This window comes from Oratosquilla oratoria, chromosome 1 (assembly GCF_046742065.1).
Source record: "Oratosquilla oratoria isolate Oo_2021 chromosome 1, ASM4674206v1, whole genome shotgun sequence".
NCBI lineage: Eukaryota > Metazoa > Arthropoda > Malacostraca > Stomatopoda > Squillidae > Oratosquilla > Oratosquilla oratoria.
The window spans coordinates 42103503-42121002 of NC_134777.1; the positions used below are offsets into that span (position 1 = coordinate 42103503).

Below are 17500 nucleotides of genomic sequence, written 5' to 3' on the forward strand. Positions count from 1 at the left end.
CATTCCCTGATTGCTCCTAATTTCTCTGAAAGTGTGCACTTTGTCAAGTCTGTATTTCAAACTAACATTAGAGAAAATGCACGTTCTCTCACTATATATAGAACACGCCAAGTTAAAGTGAAATAACATGTCACAACGTTGTTACCTCCCACTCTTACCCGCACATTCACATGACGTCATCAGGATCGACCGCAGACATGACTGTGTTTATCCTGTAAGCTTTAGTGCTCTCCACGAACTTTGTAGAATGATCTTTGGTGGTGGCATGTACGTGTGCATAAGTGTGTGTACTTGTGATTTCCGTGATGTTTCGTCTCTCGACTTATTATTATTGTGATTATTATTATTGTAATCATTACTATTATTATAATTATTATTATTATTATTATTATTATTGTTATTATTATTATTATTATTATTATTATTATTACTATTATTATTATTATTATTATTATCATTATTATTATTATTATTATCATTATTATTGTTATTATTATTATTATTATTATTATTATTATTATTATTATTATTATTATTATTATTATTATTATTATTATTATTATTATTATTATTATTATTATTATTATTGTTATTATTGTTATTATTAGTGTTATTGTTTATTACTATTATTGTTATTATTACTATTGAGCATTATTAATATAATTATCATAATTGTTTTTCTATTATTATTAATACCGGTATCTCTATTACATTGGGTAACACTAGTTTTGTTTCTTTAAATGTCTTAATGTTTCTCAGGCTGTTTTCTCTCCTGATTTCGAAAATACCATTGAAAATTGCATAGCATCGTTATTTTAAAATGTAATTGAGGATATATATACAAAACATACTATACATAGCTGCGATTGTACACTATATTTAGCATATTCAAATTGTCTATAAATAGTAGTTGATATTTTGTCCTTGTATTCCCTTTTTATACTAATAAAAAAATGTAAGAATAAAAGCATATGATACTGTTATAAGAGCCCACTAGAAATGCTCAGATGGACGCGATTTCCTACTGTGAGCTCCATTGACCATGCAGTATCTCCTATCGTGGCAATGTCCCATCTTCCTCGGTATCTTTTCTCCATTGCTGCAACGTCCTGATGGAACCTCTCACCATTCTCCTCTCCTCTCAAGTTTTCACGAAAAAATCCAAATAGGAATGCAGAAAGTGCACCTTTAATGACATTCTACATCCTAAGTTCTATTAATTTTCCAACGGTTTTGCTGCGAGCTGCTTGTAGTTTGGATTTTTATTATCACCAAGGAATCCATTAACTATATTTCGAAATGCATACCACGCCTCTCTTCCGACATCACTCATTGCATTCTCAAGTTGCACTGACTTCAACATTTTCCTTACCTGCGGACCAGTAAATATACCACCCTCTTGAAATGCTTTTCCACCATGATCTAATGCTTTCAAAAACTGTTTGACCAAACCAAGCTTTATATGAAGTGGTAGTAACAACATTTTGGCAGGCTCTACAAAAGGCTGTCTAATAAAACGGAGATTTTTTTGGCTGCAAGTCATCTCGAGGGGGCTGCTTCACTTTTTGTTAGTGTTCATTATCAGCCCGACTGTCTCATAGGCAAAGAGAACATGAACACTTGGTCTACCCACCCTGGAATCCAATAAGGCCAACATTTTAAAATCACCACAAACATCCCATTTAAACTCATCATAGTTTACCTTCTCGAGAAGCAGGGATGGATACTGATTCCCATTATGTAGTAAAACAGCTTTGAGGCTTTTTGTAGAACTATCTATGAACAGTCGCCATTGTTCAGGGTTGTGATCAATTCCAATAGCTGTAAATAAGCCATTAATATCTTCGCAGAAGCAGAGATCCTCACTTATATCAAAGTATACTTCGAATTCCTCATGGCGCTTCCTGTATACTGTTGATCTACAGTCCTCCCCCAACAGATTCCATTCACTCAGTCTGGATGCTAAAAGCTCAGCTCCTGACTTAGTGAGGCCCAAGTCCCTGATGAGCTCATCCAGTTCACGTTGATTTGGAAAGTGTGGGCGGGTACTCAGTCTTGGCTCAAAATTTTCATCCATTTCTTCATTGTCACAACCTTCTCACTCTCCTGATGAGACCTCCATCATATCCTCTACCTGAAAAAGGATGCATTTATTGGAATATAAGTATTGATTGCATGTTCAATTGCATTACAAGAAAACATATTTAGAAGATTTCAATGTTGATTTTGTTACAAACAACGGAATTCACAATTTGATAAGATTTACTTACATTTTCTGGTGGCTGTGGAATCAGTAAGGTATCATGTGAGACAGGTGCAGTAGAGGATAAAATGCTGGGATATGGAAAGGATTTTCTTCCCTTAGCTTTAATGTACTTTGATATGTCAATCATGCAAAAGTAGTAATCATCGTGATGATTTTTTAGCTCTCGCCAAACTCTTGGCTCAGCGAATGGCATTACTTTTCTTGAACCAGCCTCTCAGCCATGCATTTGATCAACAACTTCCACATATTGCATGAGAGGCCTATGGTTTTTCTTGGTCACCCGTGCTTATTCCAACATACAGTCTATAACCAATCTAATACTTCGCTCCTTTCACAATTTTATATGATACATGTTTAGGTTCAACACACATAACAGAATGAATCTGGTGAATTCCTGCATCCTCTTAGTAGACATAGTCAAGGACGTCAATATTTATGGTATAAACCTGGAAAAATGAAAAATGTAAGCGACAATTGTTTTCCCGTAACCCATACATTTCTTTATATTAACATAATTTTCTATATCACTAAAACGGTCGATAGTGGAAAAAAGAATATACTTTTGGAACCAGCGCAAAATTTTGCTGTAGAAACAATTAAAAAACAAGAGAAGCAAAACTTTTATTAAAAATTTTTACCCAGTGTTATTGTTACTATCATTATCATTATTGTTTTAGGAACTTTTGAAAAATAGGGATCCCATTTGATTTGGAGCCCCTATTCTTCAAAAGGGCAAAACTGTGACCTCTGTTGTTCAAAAGGGGTTAGGTTAGGTAAGGTAAGGATTGGTTAGGTTCGGTTAGGTTAGGTTAGGTGGACCCTTTGAAGAATAAGGGTCCCATTTGATTTGGGGTCCCTATTCTTCAAAAGTGCAAAACTGGGACCCCTGTTGTTCAAAAGGGGAAACTGGGGCCCTTGTTCTTCGAAAGCTCCTTGTTTTATTATAGTTATTTTCATCATCATCATCAACATCATCATCATCACCATCACCATCACCATCACCATCACCATCACCATCATCATCATCATCATCATCATCATCATTATCATCACTACCACCATCATCATCATCATCATCATCATCATCATCATCATCATCATCATCATCATCATCATCATCATCATCATCATCATCATCATCATCATCATCATCATCATCATCATTATTATTATTATTATCATTATTATTATTGTTATTGTTGTTGTTGTTATTACATTATTATTACATTATTATTGTCATCATCATCATCATCATTATTATTATTATTATTATTATTATTATTATTATTATTATTATTATTATTATTATTATTATTATTATTATTATTATTATTATTATTATTGTTATGTTTATTATTATTATGATTATATATATTATTATTGTTATTATTATTATTACTATTATTATTATTATTATTATTATTATTATTATTATTATTATTATTATTATTATTATTATCATTATTATTATTATTATTATTATTATCATCATCATCATCATTATCATTATTGTTATTATTATCATTGTTATCATCATTATTATCATCATTATCATTATTATCATTATTACTTCTATCATTATTATTATCATTATTAAGATTGTGAGGATTGCAAAGATGGATATCAAGGAAAAAGAGGTGTTAGGCACAGAACGGTGGAAAGTGAACTGGGAGACATGGTTGATCAAAGAATATTAGGGCATGCAGAAAGGGTTAGTGCAGAAAGACTAGCAAAAATGTGGGGAAGGCGGAAATTGATGAACTTGAGGGGAATACCGAGAATGATGTGGATGGACGTGATGAACGGAGTATTGGATACAAGGATGTCTGTCAAGCAGAGAGGGGAGTGGGCAAGAGGTAGGTGTGAGTGGAGAATGGTGAATGGGTGAGGAAATAATGTTGCCCGAAAGGATTTTTTCTTGAAGGCCCTGTATATTTCTCGAGTGGATGAGAGGGTGAGGGTCGCCATGCAATGAAGAGGTGGGGATAAACCAGCCTTGGCAGTCGGAGGTGTTGTGTTTTGGTACATTGACTCTGCACCGGACAGTTAGGGGGATCTTGGATGGCCCTTCATCCATAAGGAGTTAAGATTGAAGGGACGGGTGTTGAATGGGTGGTGTGGGATGGGTGAAAGGTGGGCATATGCTCTGAGTCGGCTATCCCCTGTATTACCCTTGTACTCGTTTTACCACTATCTCTGCATTTGATAATCTCTCCACTTCTGTCTTTCAAAGATATAATTCGCTACCTCTCTAAAGCTAGTCTGCATTCGTCCTATTTAATACTTTTACATAATTTCTTTTAAGTTTCCTTTGTTTAATTCGTGTTTTTTTTCCCTGCCTTTTATTGACAAAATACCTTTTACCGTTTAGCTCTTTTTATTTCGTCTCTTCCGGTTTTGATCTGCATAGTCAGTCTTTTCATTAGATAGGTCAGTATAACTTTCGAGTATTTGTCTTCACTAATGCTTTTTGTACTTCTTACTATACTTTCTCTGCGGATTCTCTAATAATATGCAATAAGATGTAAATTTCATGAACTTTTGTGAATGTAGTGCAAACCCTGACAGAAATATTGGCAGGTGGGTACCGCTTGACAGACGAAAAACGGTGGCTAAACGCAACAGCAGTTTTGGGACTGGAGACAAGATGGTCAAATGTGGTACCAAGTCCAGCAAATCTCGTGAGTGTTATGGAAAACAAGTTCTGCACAACTACCTATTCTCACCTCATTTTGCAGAAAATCACCCACTTAGCATCAATCAAACACCACAAAAGTTGTTGCTTAGAAGAGTATAAACTACTATGCAGAGCTGGGCGCATTCCTCGGTGCGTTCCGCTTTAGTTTGGCCGCGGCTAGCTCTCCCAAACTATTAAAGCTTAAGAGACAGGTTCATACCGAAATAAAAATCCGTTAGGCGACATACTATTCCAAAGAAAAATTTCGTAGGACACATCTAAAAGATAGGCCACATACTATACCGGCACCTACAGTATATTGCTTAAATAGTTTTGGAGCGCTAACCGCGGCCAAACTAAAGCGGAACGCACCGAGGAACGCGCCCAGCTCCTCTAGTATGATGACATTAAAAGCATTATACATAATAGCACTGGCTTACCTCTTATCATCATTTCGAATACAATGGAAAATATTTCCAGATGAAGGGCATGCCATTTTTTTTAATTGTGTTCGAATCATATGACATTATTTTGTAGCAGATTTCTTATTTATTTCTTCGGCTGCGTAGTTTTTTAATTTTAAACAATAATTTTAAAGGGACCATTAAGTTCAAGCATTTTGATAAATTTTGTTGGCCGGTGTTATATATTGACCAGTGATATATATACTTTGACAAAAATACTGTGAATAGGTTCCCTTCATATATTTTCAACATCGCTAATATGAAGGTATAAACAAAAATCTTACAGTATACAAAGTAGCCTTTCGCAGTTATCCCATAGAACGTTAGAGTGCATTGTTTCTCACATCAGTTATCGCATAACCACATCACGAGCGACCATCCCCCTCCATATTTTGAATGTTAAGTATGATACACCAGTCGAAATTATTTCTTAACCCTTATCATACGCTAAGTAAAATCACTTGTCACTGCCGCCCACATTTGTTCTTTTGCTTCACATCAACAGCGATAGTGTGTTCTAGACTTTGTTCTGGTTAGTGCCATGCGACTTTCCATAGCATGGAAGACGTCGCTGCAAATTTCCAATGCAGTGACGCATCTCTAGATTTCATCCTGTTTGACACCAAATTGTTTTATTCACTTTGAGGAGCGTCATCCCTTATAGCGTAGGAGTGGAGGCGGCCACGAACCCCTTCGCTGCTGTGACACATTCACAGATTTAATTTTGGCGAACAACTAATTGTTTTATTCGGCTTAAGGAACGTCAGTCTGGCAGAGGCATTAAACACAAGTAGAGAGAAAACAATTTAGTAATTATCTCAACAGTCGAATATGCTGACATTTTTAAGAAGAAAAATGCAAAACGCAAAGCCACACTATAGTGCAACCTGTTCTGTATGAACTCGTATTTCAGGCTTGCTTGTTACTTTTTTTCCTTCAGTCTTATCTGCTTGGTTTTCATATCATACTTGTTTGCCTTTATATCCTGTCCATATCTTTTGCCACCAGTCATTTTTCTTATACTCTACTGCTACTTCTATGATGTCAGAAGTACTTCACCATCTGCAGAGAAGAGTTATGTTGACTAATTAATTTTATAGTACTTAGCTTCTTTTCTCTATTTCATAAAGTCCCCCCCCGTTGTATTGTGCTAAATTTGAATAGCCCTGCTAGTTACCAAAACAAGCGTTCAAATGCCATCCAGTTTGTGCAGCAATGTAGCCTCAGTGTCTCTTTATTATATCTTGTTCTGGGCAATAAGAGTCGACTTTGTTCACCTGAGGACTACAATGGGTCTGATCGATCGAGACCCCGGGTTAGCCCAAGCTCCATCTCTCAGCTGAATATAATCGTCTCGTGATACCTAGAACTAGCAAGATCGTACGACGTAATGAAGAGTTAATTGAAAATTAAAGATTTTTCACAGTATAGTGATTTTGTTGTATCAGTATACCTGCGGCATTTAAGCTACAGTAGTAGTTAACTCAGCTCAGGTTGTTTAGCACAATGTCGATACAACAGGTGTGTGGATTTCATTCATGGGACAACACTGAGTTTAAGCTCAACAGGTGAGACTAGGAAACTTTTAGGGAATGCACATTACCCATTGGATATACTATAGTCAAACAACAGAGATGCATCCATTTGTAACTGACTGGCGCATCATATTCATATTTGAGGGATTCACAGTAAATGAATAGTGTAGTGGGCGTGTGGAAGTAGCGTCGGTTGACGTAAGCGGATGCTTGACCGCTAAGGCACGGACTGCTATCTACCCGACTCCACCATTGGTCTCGGTGTCGTACTGTAATGGTCGGGTGTGTCCCGAGATTTTGTAATACGTTTCCTGTGTAGTGACGAGAATATACAATATAATATATAGAGTGTTGTGCAGTTATTAGACACCTATTCACACGTGTAGTCTGTCAGAGCTTACCAGTGTTGAACAGTCTATTATAATTTTAATGAAATTTGTGATTTTTTGTGATATGAAGCAGAAACTGAATGTTTTACTATTAGATTTTTTTGCAGTGAATACAATCATGTGATGCAGTGATCTGCAATTATTTGTATGTACTTAGACGATGCTTATTAGTTTACTGTGATGTACGAAAACGGACATATTATGTAGTTTTAATGTAAATATATAACAAAATTAAGACCTGTGCGCTTTACAATTATGTGATACAAAGTGAAAATTCTACATTTCACTGAGCTGTGGCCAATCAGATTCGCGTGATTGATGTGTGTATATATGGAAATATGGAATTAAATAAACAAGCGATATTTCAGTGGTGTTTTACCAGTTTCACTGAGCGTGTTTAGTTAATGTGTGATCTGCCGTGTAAATAAATTTCACCCTATTTACGTTCACAGGTGTGTGCTGTTAATTGTGGTAAGTGAAATAACTTTTGCAAGAGGTAGCCGACCTGTTTCTGCCTACTGGGATGTAGATTTGTTTATTCATGATATTTCCCACTCGTGTACGACTTGCACTCTTTCAAATCAGGATTTCCAAGACACTTCCAAATTCAAAATATTGCCTTGGAGGACTTTGGTTTTGTTTCTTTGTCCTTTTTCTTTCCCGTGTGTTTTAATTTTCTATATGTTTTTTGTCTATGTAGATAAAGTTCGGCATGTTATTAAGTTCAACAGTGTTGTGTTCATGTATAAGCTCCTTACTGTGTAACTAAACGTGGTATGGCATGGCAGTGTGGCACAGTAACTTTATAAAGCATAGGTTTTTGGTAAATCAGTGTTTTGTTGCAATCTTCTGTGGAATACAATTGTATAAAATGATAATTATCTCTCTCTCTCTCTCTCTCTCTCTCTCTCTCTCTCTCTCTCTCTCTCTCTCTCTCTCTCTCTCTCCTACACACACACACACACACACACACACACACACACACACACACACACACACACACACACACACACACACACACACACACACACACACACACACACACACACACACACACACACACACATATATATATATATATATATATATATATATATATATACATATATATATATACATATATATATATATATATATATTTATATATATATATATGTATATATATATATATGTATATATATATATATATATATGAAACACGCTGGCCGAGCAGGTTAGGGCGTCGTTACTCGCGGCAAAGGTCGAGGGAATGGCAGTTCGAACCTTGTTACCGGCGAAGTTGAACCATGCTACAAAGCCCTTTGTAAAGGGCACCGGCCTAGGTTTCCGATAGGGGGGAGTTTGTGACGTTAAACCGTATCATTGTGTGTGTGTAAGAGAGAGAAACAGGAGAAACTAAGAGAAGTGTAGGAAGTGGCGAGGGATAAAGGGGAAATAGGAGAAGAATGGGTATTCCAAGGAGGAATCGATCAAATACGCAAAGATATGAGACGAGGAGAATAGGAGTGAGCAGAAGGAGAGTCAGAGAATAGTGGGATAAAGAGATGAGGGTGGTGATCGAAGAAAAGAAGTGAGCATATGAGGATCGTCTGCCAGTTAGAACAAGGGAGGCATGTGAGAGGTTCAAATAGAAGAGAGCGGAAGCAAAACAGGTGAGGGAGGCACAGTGGAGAGCACATGTAAAGTGGAATAAGAGTTTGACAGAGAATATTTAGAAGAATGAAATAATGTTCTGGAAGGAAGTGAAAAGATTGAGATGGGATGAGCCAGGCAGAGAGGAAAAAGTAAAAGATGAAGACGGACTTATTAATGAGAGTAAAGGGGGAAGTGGGAAGATTGGTAGAGTATTTCAGAGAATTGCTAAATGTAGAGGAGGTAAGAGACGGATTAATTGTGGCAGTGGGATGTGCTGGAAAATATTGTGATAGAATTAGACAGTAGAGTTATAGGAAAAAATGAGCAAAAACTGGTAATACACCACAGGTAGATGGGTGTCACATGAATTGTCTGAAAACAGTTTGGAAGGGTTATAGTAGGTTGTCTAGTGGAGTTGCTTAATGTGTACCTAGGGTAGGGAAATGTGATAGGGGACTGAAGGACTGCTTATACAATATAGTTTCGTTTTACAAAAGAAAAGGGGAAAATTATAATTATAGTAGTTTTAGAGGGGTCTGTTGAGTTCAATTGAAAAGTTATATTGGAGGGTGCTAATGCAGAGGACCATGAGAGAACGGAAGGAATAATCGGGGAAGAATGGCGTGGGTTTAGGAAAAGTAGAGGAAACCTGGATTTTTATTTATTTATTTATATATTTATTTATTTGTTTGTTTTTTAATGCAGGTAATATTTTTAGCCAAATATATTGATGTCATTTGAGCCTTAATGGATCTGGAGAAAGTTTATGAGTGGGGAGGTGGTGATTGTGTGGGGTAGGGAATTTTTTTTTGAGGATAGTAAAAAAATACGCAAGGGAATTAACGAAGTTAAAGCAAATGTTAAGGTGACGAGGGTAGATAGAGTAAAAGATGAGGTGAGATAGAGAGCGGGGGTGGAAATGGAGCTGGCAGACAGGATTGATCAAAGAATACTGGCATGTTTTGGGTATATGGAAAGAATAGGTAAAAAAAAAAAAAAAAAAAGACTAGCAAAATTCATGTGGTAGGTAGAGGTAGATTGAGTGAACTTAAGGGAAGACCGCGAATGAAATGAGTGGACTGGATGAAGGAAGCCTTGAGTAAAAGGGGAATGTCTGTTAAGCAGGGTAGGGAGAAGACAAGAGATAGGCGTTTTGTACTTTTGTATTTGGAAATGGTGAGTAGAGTGAAACGTTGGTAATATAGCATTATGAAGTATGGATTTTTTTTAACTTACCGAGGAAGCAAAGTCTTTCGCTATGATTATTGAATTTGTTGATAAGAATCTGATTCAAGCCCAAAACAGTGTGTGTGATTCACCATGGTCTTGGATCACGTGTTGGACTCGTGATCGACAGCTATTTCCCTCCGGGAAGAGAGCTCAGATCTCATATATGACCGATCTATGGGGAATGCTGTGACTTTACACGTACACACACACACCTAACTTCCCGCCCACGAGAGTTGGAGTAACGACTTGCAGTGCAGCGATACTGAAATTATTTCTCCCCTGGGCGGGATTTGAATATGGACCACTGTAGCAGCTGATGCGAATGCTACCACTGCGCCGTGTGTGTGTGTGTGTATTTACCTAGTTGTTGTATTTACCTAGTTGTATTTTACGGGAAGGGGAGCTATGCTCGTGGGGTCCCGTCTTCATATCTCATTTTATCTAAACTATTTTTAAATTCATGTATTGTTTTTGCACACACCACTTTCTCATCTAACTTGTTCCAACTGTCTATTACTCTGTGAGGAAAGCTGTTCTTTTTCAAATCTCTTCTATAGCTGTCTTTTTTTATTTTCTTTCCGTGTCCTCTAGTATTTCTATCATCCCATTTTATCAGATTCTCTCTATCAGTAATTTCTATGCCTTTCATGATTCTGTAAATAGCTATCAAATCTCCTCTCTCTCTTCTTTGCTCTAGTGTCTGTAGTTCAAGTTTTTCTAGTCTCTCTTCATATGATAGTTTTGAGAGTGTTGGTGCCAATTTTGTAATTGCTCTTTGTATTCTTTCAAGTATTTTTATACATTTTTTTGTACTTGGTGACCATATCGTTGCTGCATATTCCAATCTTGGTCTTATCAGGGTGATTAGGATTTTCTTCACCATTTCTTCATCCAGGTATGTAAATGCAACTTTGATTGTTCTTATTAGATTATAAGTTTCTCCAAAAATCTTATTTATATGTTTCTCAGGTAACATATTATTCATAACAATGACTCCCAGGTCCTTCTCATTTTCTACTTTTTTTATTCCTTCTTCTCCCAATTTATATGCTCCTGTTATTCTGTTTTTGCTTTTTCCAAATTCCATTATACTACACTTTTTTGTATTGAACTCCATCTCCCACTTCCTACTCCATTCTTATACCTTATTTAGATCTCTCTGTAGTGATTCACAATCTTCTTCAGTTTTCACTCTTTTCAGTAGTTTTGCATCATCTGCAAAGAAGCTCATATAGCTTTCTATTCCTTCATCCATATCATTAATATATATAGCAAACATTATTGGGGCCAGAACTGTTCCCTGCGGAACACTGCTTATTACTTCATTCCATTTTGAGTGTTGGTTTCTTATCACTACTCTCATTTTTCTTTCTTGCAAAAAGTCCTCCATTCAATTTAGTAGTTTGCCCTGTATTCCTCCTTCAGTTTCTAATTTCTTAAGCAACTTCTTATGTGGTACTTTGTCAAAAGCTTTCTTTAAATCTAAAAATGCACAGTCCGCCCATCCATCTCTTTCTTGTATTATATCTATTAGCCTTGAATAGAAACATATTAAATTGGTGACGCATGATCGTCCTTGTCTGAATCCAAATTGCCTTGGATTTAACACTTTGTTTTTTTCTAAATATTTTACCCATCTACTTTTGATAATTCTTTCACAAATTTTTGCTATTGTACTTGTTAGAGAGACTGGTCTATAGTTGGTAGGTTCTTCTTTATTTCCTCCTTTGTATATAGGTACTATATTTGCTTTTTTCCAATCTTCTGGAACTTTTCCTTCTTTCAAGGAACTATTTAGTATGCTATGTATTTTGTCTGCCAGTTCATTCATGCATTCTTTTAGTATCCAGTTTGCTATTTCATCTGGTCCATGCGATTTTCTGACATCAAGATTACTCAAGTGTGTTAATATTTCATTCTTTGTTACTTCTATTTCTTCCATAGGGGGGACTTTCTCTTTCCATTCGTTCTCTTCAGGTTGTATGTTCTCCCTTGTAAACACTGATTTAAAATGTTTGTTCATAATTTCCGCCATTTCCATTTCCTCAGTGTATTCAACTCCCTCCTGTCTTAATTTCTCCAAGTCTTGTTTGTTTTTCAGTTTATTGTTTACAAATCTGTAGAATAGTTTCGGTTGATCTTTACACTTTTCTATGATATCTTTTTCATATTTTCTCTTTTCCTCTCTGCACATTTGTACATATTCATTTCTATAGCAGGTATATATTTTCCTTTCAGGTCTTCTGTCTTTTTTCCATCTGGTCCAGGCTTTGTCTCTTTTGTCTTTTAACTCCCTACAGGTTTTGTTGTACCAGCATTTTACATATTCTTTTTCTTGTTTTTGTCTTGGGACATACTTTTCCACTCCTTTTTTGTAAATTTTTGTCAAAATATTCCATTTCTCTTCCACTGTTGTTTCTTCTTTGTATATTTCTTCCCAGTTTTCCTTTTGAAAGAATTCTCTTATTTTATCAAAGTTTGTTTTTTCATACATCATTCTTCCTTTTCTGTATTGTTCATTTCTTTTCATATATTTTTCTTCATTAAGTTCCAGTTCAATCAATATGTGGTCACTTTTACTTATTGGTGTTTTATATTCAATTTTATCCACTATTCTAGGTTCAGATGTAATTACTAGGTCTAGTTTCGATGGCTCTTCTTCATTTCTATACCTAGTGTTCTCCTGTATCCATTGTGTCATTGTATGGTCAGTAACCATCTCGAGTAGAGCGTTTCCCCATGAGCCGTCTCCACCCTTTACTGTCATTTCTTCCCAGCAGATTTCTTTGCAATTAAAGTCGCCCATCATAACTATTTTTCCTCCCTCTTCCATTATCTTGTTTAATGTTATCTTTGTGTCCTCTAACATACTTTTATGTTCACTCTCTTCCCATGAGGCTGTTTTTGGGGGCACATAATTTATCACAAACTTTCTGTTCTTCTTATCTCTGTCTTCTACTTCCATCATTATCATCTCTACTGTATTCTTTCCATATGTGACACCCTTCACGTTTATATCCTTCTTAGTCAGGAACATAACTCCACCCCCTTCCTTTTTCACTCTGTTTCTAATCCAATAATTATATGCATCATATCCTACACTGTTGGGTGGTAGTGGACCTTTTAATTTTGTTTCTACAATTCCCATTATGTCTGGTTCTTTTTCTTTCAAATAATCATTCAGTTCATTCAATCCTGTTATTAATCCATCTATATTTGTGTAAGACACTCTTAGTTTTCTGCCACTTCCATTGTGTTCTCTGTTTCCCTTTTGTTTTTCTCTTGTATGTCGACTTTCTTTAGTTTCATATTCACTACTCTCCAATAGAATCTCTCTTTTTCTGACTCCGTTCTTATCTCGTTTTTTTCCTTTGCTTCAAGTCTTTTCTGTTTTTCTTCCTCTCTTTCCTCTTTATTCATTTCCCTTTTTATCCATACCTTTTTATATTGTTCACTTGTTGCTAGTTTCCCTGTTTTGGATAAGATATTCTCAGCCGTAGTTTGTGACCTGAATTTGATCTTGATTGGTCTGGTCTTGTCTGTACTATATTTCCCTAGCCTGAATTTCTCTTCGATTTGTTTCATTATTTCTGGTTCATCTTCCTGAACTAATTCTAGTAAATTTCTTACTTTTTCATTTTCCTCTTTGATTCTTGTGGTTCTATCTGGGTTATGTTTCTCTTCCATTCCTAATATAATTATACATTTCTTTTTGTCTGCTAAGTCTCTTACTATATTCTCCTTCTGTCTCATCACTTTAATAACTGAGTTTTCAGTTTGTTCATTCATTTGCTGTCTGATTATGTCAGTGAATGCAACCTTGCTATTTTCATGAATTTTTTCCAACCCTCCTTGTTCTCCTTATTATTCTCCTTTAAGACTTTATTCTCATCTTTTACTTCTCTTAACTGTTTTTTTAATTCTTCAATTTCCTTAGTTAAGTTTTTGTTCGCCCTCTCTAGTTCTTCCAATTTTTCAACTCTTCGTATAATACTGTCAACATGACCGAACCTACGCTCCAAGTCCTCGATCATCTTATCGACCTTCTCTTCTAGTCTTGTCAGTCGGGGGGGGGGGGGGGGGGGGGGTTTGTGTCCCCCCCCACCCTCTTTAAATCCCTGGAAAATATTCTCATCACTTTCTACTGTATTGCTCTTGTCTATACTTCTAATCTTTACATTTTTATTAGACATTTCGTCGTCATCGGGAGGCCTTTTGTTTACCTTTCGCCTGTCTGCCTGGGCCAAGTCTACTCCTTCCTCATTTCCTTCCATTTCCCTCAGTAATCCCTCCCCCTTTCCTCTTTCCCTACTTTCCTACTATTCCACGAGCAATTTCCCCCCCACCCTGTAAATACAATAGGCACTTCTCTTTGCGTTGGGATCCACAAACTTCAATTCTCTTCAGAACGTCTTCTAAGCCGTCCATTCGTTGAAGTGTGTGTGTGTGTGTGTGTGTGTGTGTGTGTGTGTGTGTGTGTGTGTGTATGTGTGTGTTTACTTAGTTGTATCTTACAGGAAGGGGAGCTATGCTCGTGGTGTCCCGTCTCTGTATCTTGCCATGTCTAGTTTATCCTTAAATTCGTGTATTGTTTTTGCACACACTATTGTTTCGTCAATTATGTTCCATACATCCATCACTAAGTGGGGAAAGTTGCTCTTTTTCATATCTCATCTATAACTGTCCTTTTTGAGCTTCCTTCCATGTCCTCTTGTGTTTCTCTTATCCCAATTTAGTAAGTCTTCTCTATCCAGGACTTTTATACCTTTTTGTAATTCTGTAGATGGTCAACAAGTCACCTCTTTCTCTTCTTTGTTCCAGAGTCGGCAATTCTAATTTTGACAATCTGTCTTCATTTGACAGTTTTGATAGTTTTGGGGCCAACTTCGTAGTTGCTATCTGGGTTCTCTCAAATTTCTTTATATTCTTTTTAGTATTGGTGACCATAGTATCGCTGCGCACTCCAATGTTGACCTTAGTGTGACTAGTATTTTCTTTACTATTTCTTCGTCCAAGTAAGTAAAAGCCACTTTTATTGATCTTAGCAAGTTATAGGTTTCGCCGACAATTTTGTTTATCTGCCCTTTTGTGATGATTACTTCCAGATCTTTTTCAGATTCCACTTTCTTTACTTCCTTTGCACCAATTTTATATTGTCCTGATATATATTTTTTTTTTTACTTTTTCCAAATTCCATTACTCTACATTTCTTAATATTGAAGTCCACTTCCCACTTCTGACTCCATTCCCAAACCCTGTTCAGATCTCTCTGCAGTGAGTCACAGTCCGTTTCAGTACTCACTTTCTTTAACAGTTTTGTGTCATCTGCAAAGAAGCTCATGTAATATTCCACACCCTCATCCATGTCATTCACATAAATAGCAAACATTATTGGAGCCAATGCTGATCCTTGTGGAACTCCACTAATCACCTCTTCCCAAGTAGAACTTTTCTCTGTGAGCACGACTCTCATTTTCTTCCATGCAAAACGTCCTCCATCCATTTCATAGATTACTTTGTATTCCTCCTAAGATTTCCAGTTTTCATTTTTTTTATCTATTTATTTATTTATTTATCTATTTATTTATTTATTTTTGTGAGGGACTTTGTCAAAAGCTTTATGTAGATCTAGGAAGGCATAATTAATCCTTCCGTCTCTTTCCTGTGTTGTATCCAGTAGTCATGAGTAAAAACAGATAAAATTTGTGGTACATTATTTCCCCTGTTTAATACCAAATTGTCTCGGATTTAGTATAATATTCTCCTCCAGATATTTTTTCCTTCTACTTTTTATAACCTTTTCACAAATTTGGGCTATCGTGATTGTAGTGGAAACTGGTCTGTAATTTGTTGGGTCTTCCTTATTTCCTCCTTTATACTGTAAATTGGTACGATATCACCATTTTCCAGTCTTCTGGCATTTACCTTCCTTGAGTGAGCAACTTGTTATGTTATATATTTTGTCTATGAGTTCTTCTTTACATTCTTTTAGTATCCAGTTTGCTATTTAATCCTGTCCACGGGATTTTCTGACGTCAAGGTTAATTATTTGGTCCATTATTCCTTCCGGAATATTATTATTTCTCTCATGGGGGTGGGGGTGGTACTGGACTTCTCTTTTTTTTCATCCGAGGTTTTACATTTTCTTTAGTGAAAACTGACTTGAAGTGCTTACTCATGACTTCGGCCATTTCTGTATCCTCTGTGTATTCCATATTTCCTTGACGTATTTTCACTATTTCCTGTTTGCTTTTTAGTTTACCGGTACCATTTACATATCTATAGAATAGTTTTGGTTGATCCTTACAGTTTTCTATTATGTCTTTTTCAAAGTTTCTTTTTTCTTCCCTGCGTATTTTTACATATTCATTCCTTTGAATATATTTGCCACTTTCTATTTTTTTTCCTTTCTCCATATTTTCCAAGCTTTGTCTCTTCTATTTTTCGCTTTGCTGCACTTTCTGTTAAACCAGCATTTAACATATATTTTTCCTGTTTTTACTTTGGGACATATTTATCCACTCCTTTATAGATTTTCATCAAAAACATCCCTTTTTTCCCACTTGTGTTTCTTCATTGTAAAATTTTTCCCAGCTCGCTTTGCGAAAAAAAAAAAAATCCTAAGTTTCTCAAAGTCCGTTTTACTATACATCAGTCTTCCTTTTCTGTATTTCTCATTTCCCTCTATACATATTTCCTCATTTAGTTCTATCTCAAGTTGTATATGGTCACTCTGCAATTGGTGTCTTGTATTCAATTTTGTCCACAATTTCAGGTTCTGACGTGAATAATAAATATAGCCTCGATGGTTCTTCATTATTTCTAAATCTAGTGTTTTCTTTTATCCATTGTGGCATTGTATGTTCTATAGTCAAGTTGAGTAAAACATTTCCCCCATTGATCTTCACCTTTCACTGTCATCTCTTCCCGATAGATTATTTTGCAGTTAAAATCTCCCATAAGTACCGCGTTACTTCCTTCAGCATCTCGTTTAATGAAAGTCTCGTATCATCTAACATTTTGGAATATCTCTCCTTCTAAGGCCCCGTTTTTGGAGGCACATAAATAACTGCAAAGTTTCTGCTTTTCGTGTCACTATCTACGACTTTTATTGTGATCATCTCGAACCTGTTCTCTCTAACTTTTCGTAACATTTAGGTTTTTCTTAACCAGGAACACGACTCCTTCACTCCGTTTCTCCTCTCTATTTCTGGTTTTTCTTCAAACAGGTAATTATTTATTTAGTTTAGTCCCGAGATTAGTCCGTCTATATTGGTATAAGCTAGTTATATTTTCTTCTCTTT

The 17500-nt window shown here is 35.9% G+C and overlaps 1 protein-coding gene across 1 annotated transcript in view; it reads left to right on the forward strand.

Moving 5' to 3' along the window:
* The window catches only part of LOC143033015 (uncharacterized), a 42052-nt gene that overhangs the window by 14640 nt on the left and 9912 nt on the right, over window positions 1-17500 (forward strand). Inside the window, exons 2-3 of the mRNA XM_076198216.1 lie at window positions 4835-4947; window positions 7784-7802. The gene's annotated coding sequence lies outside the window, so the exon portion shown is untranslated. The remainder of the gene's footprint in view (window positions 1-4834; window positions 4948-7783; window positions 7803-17500) is intronic.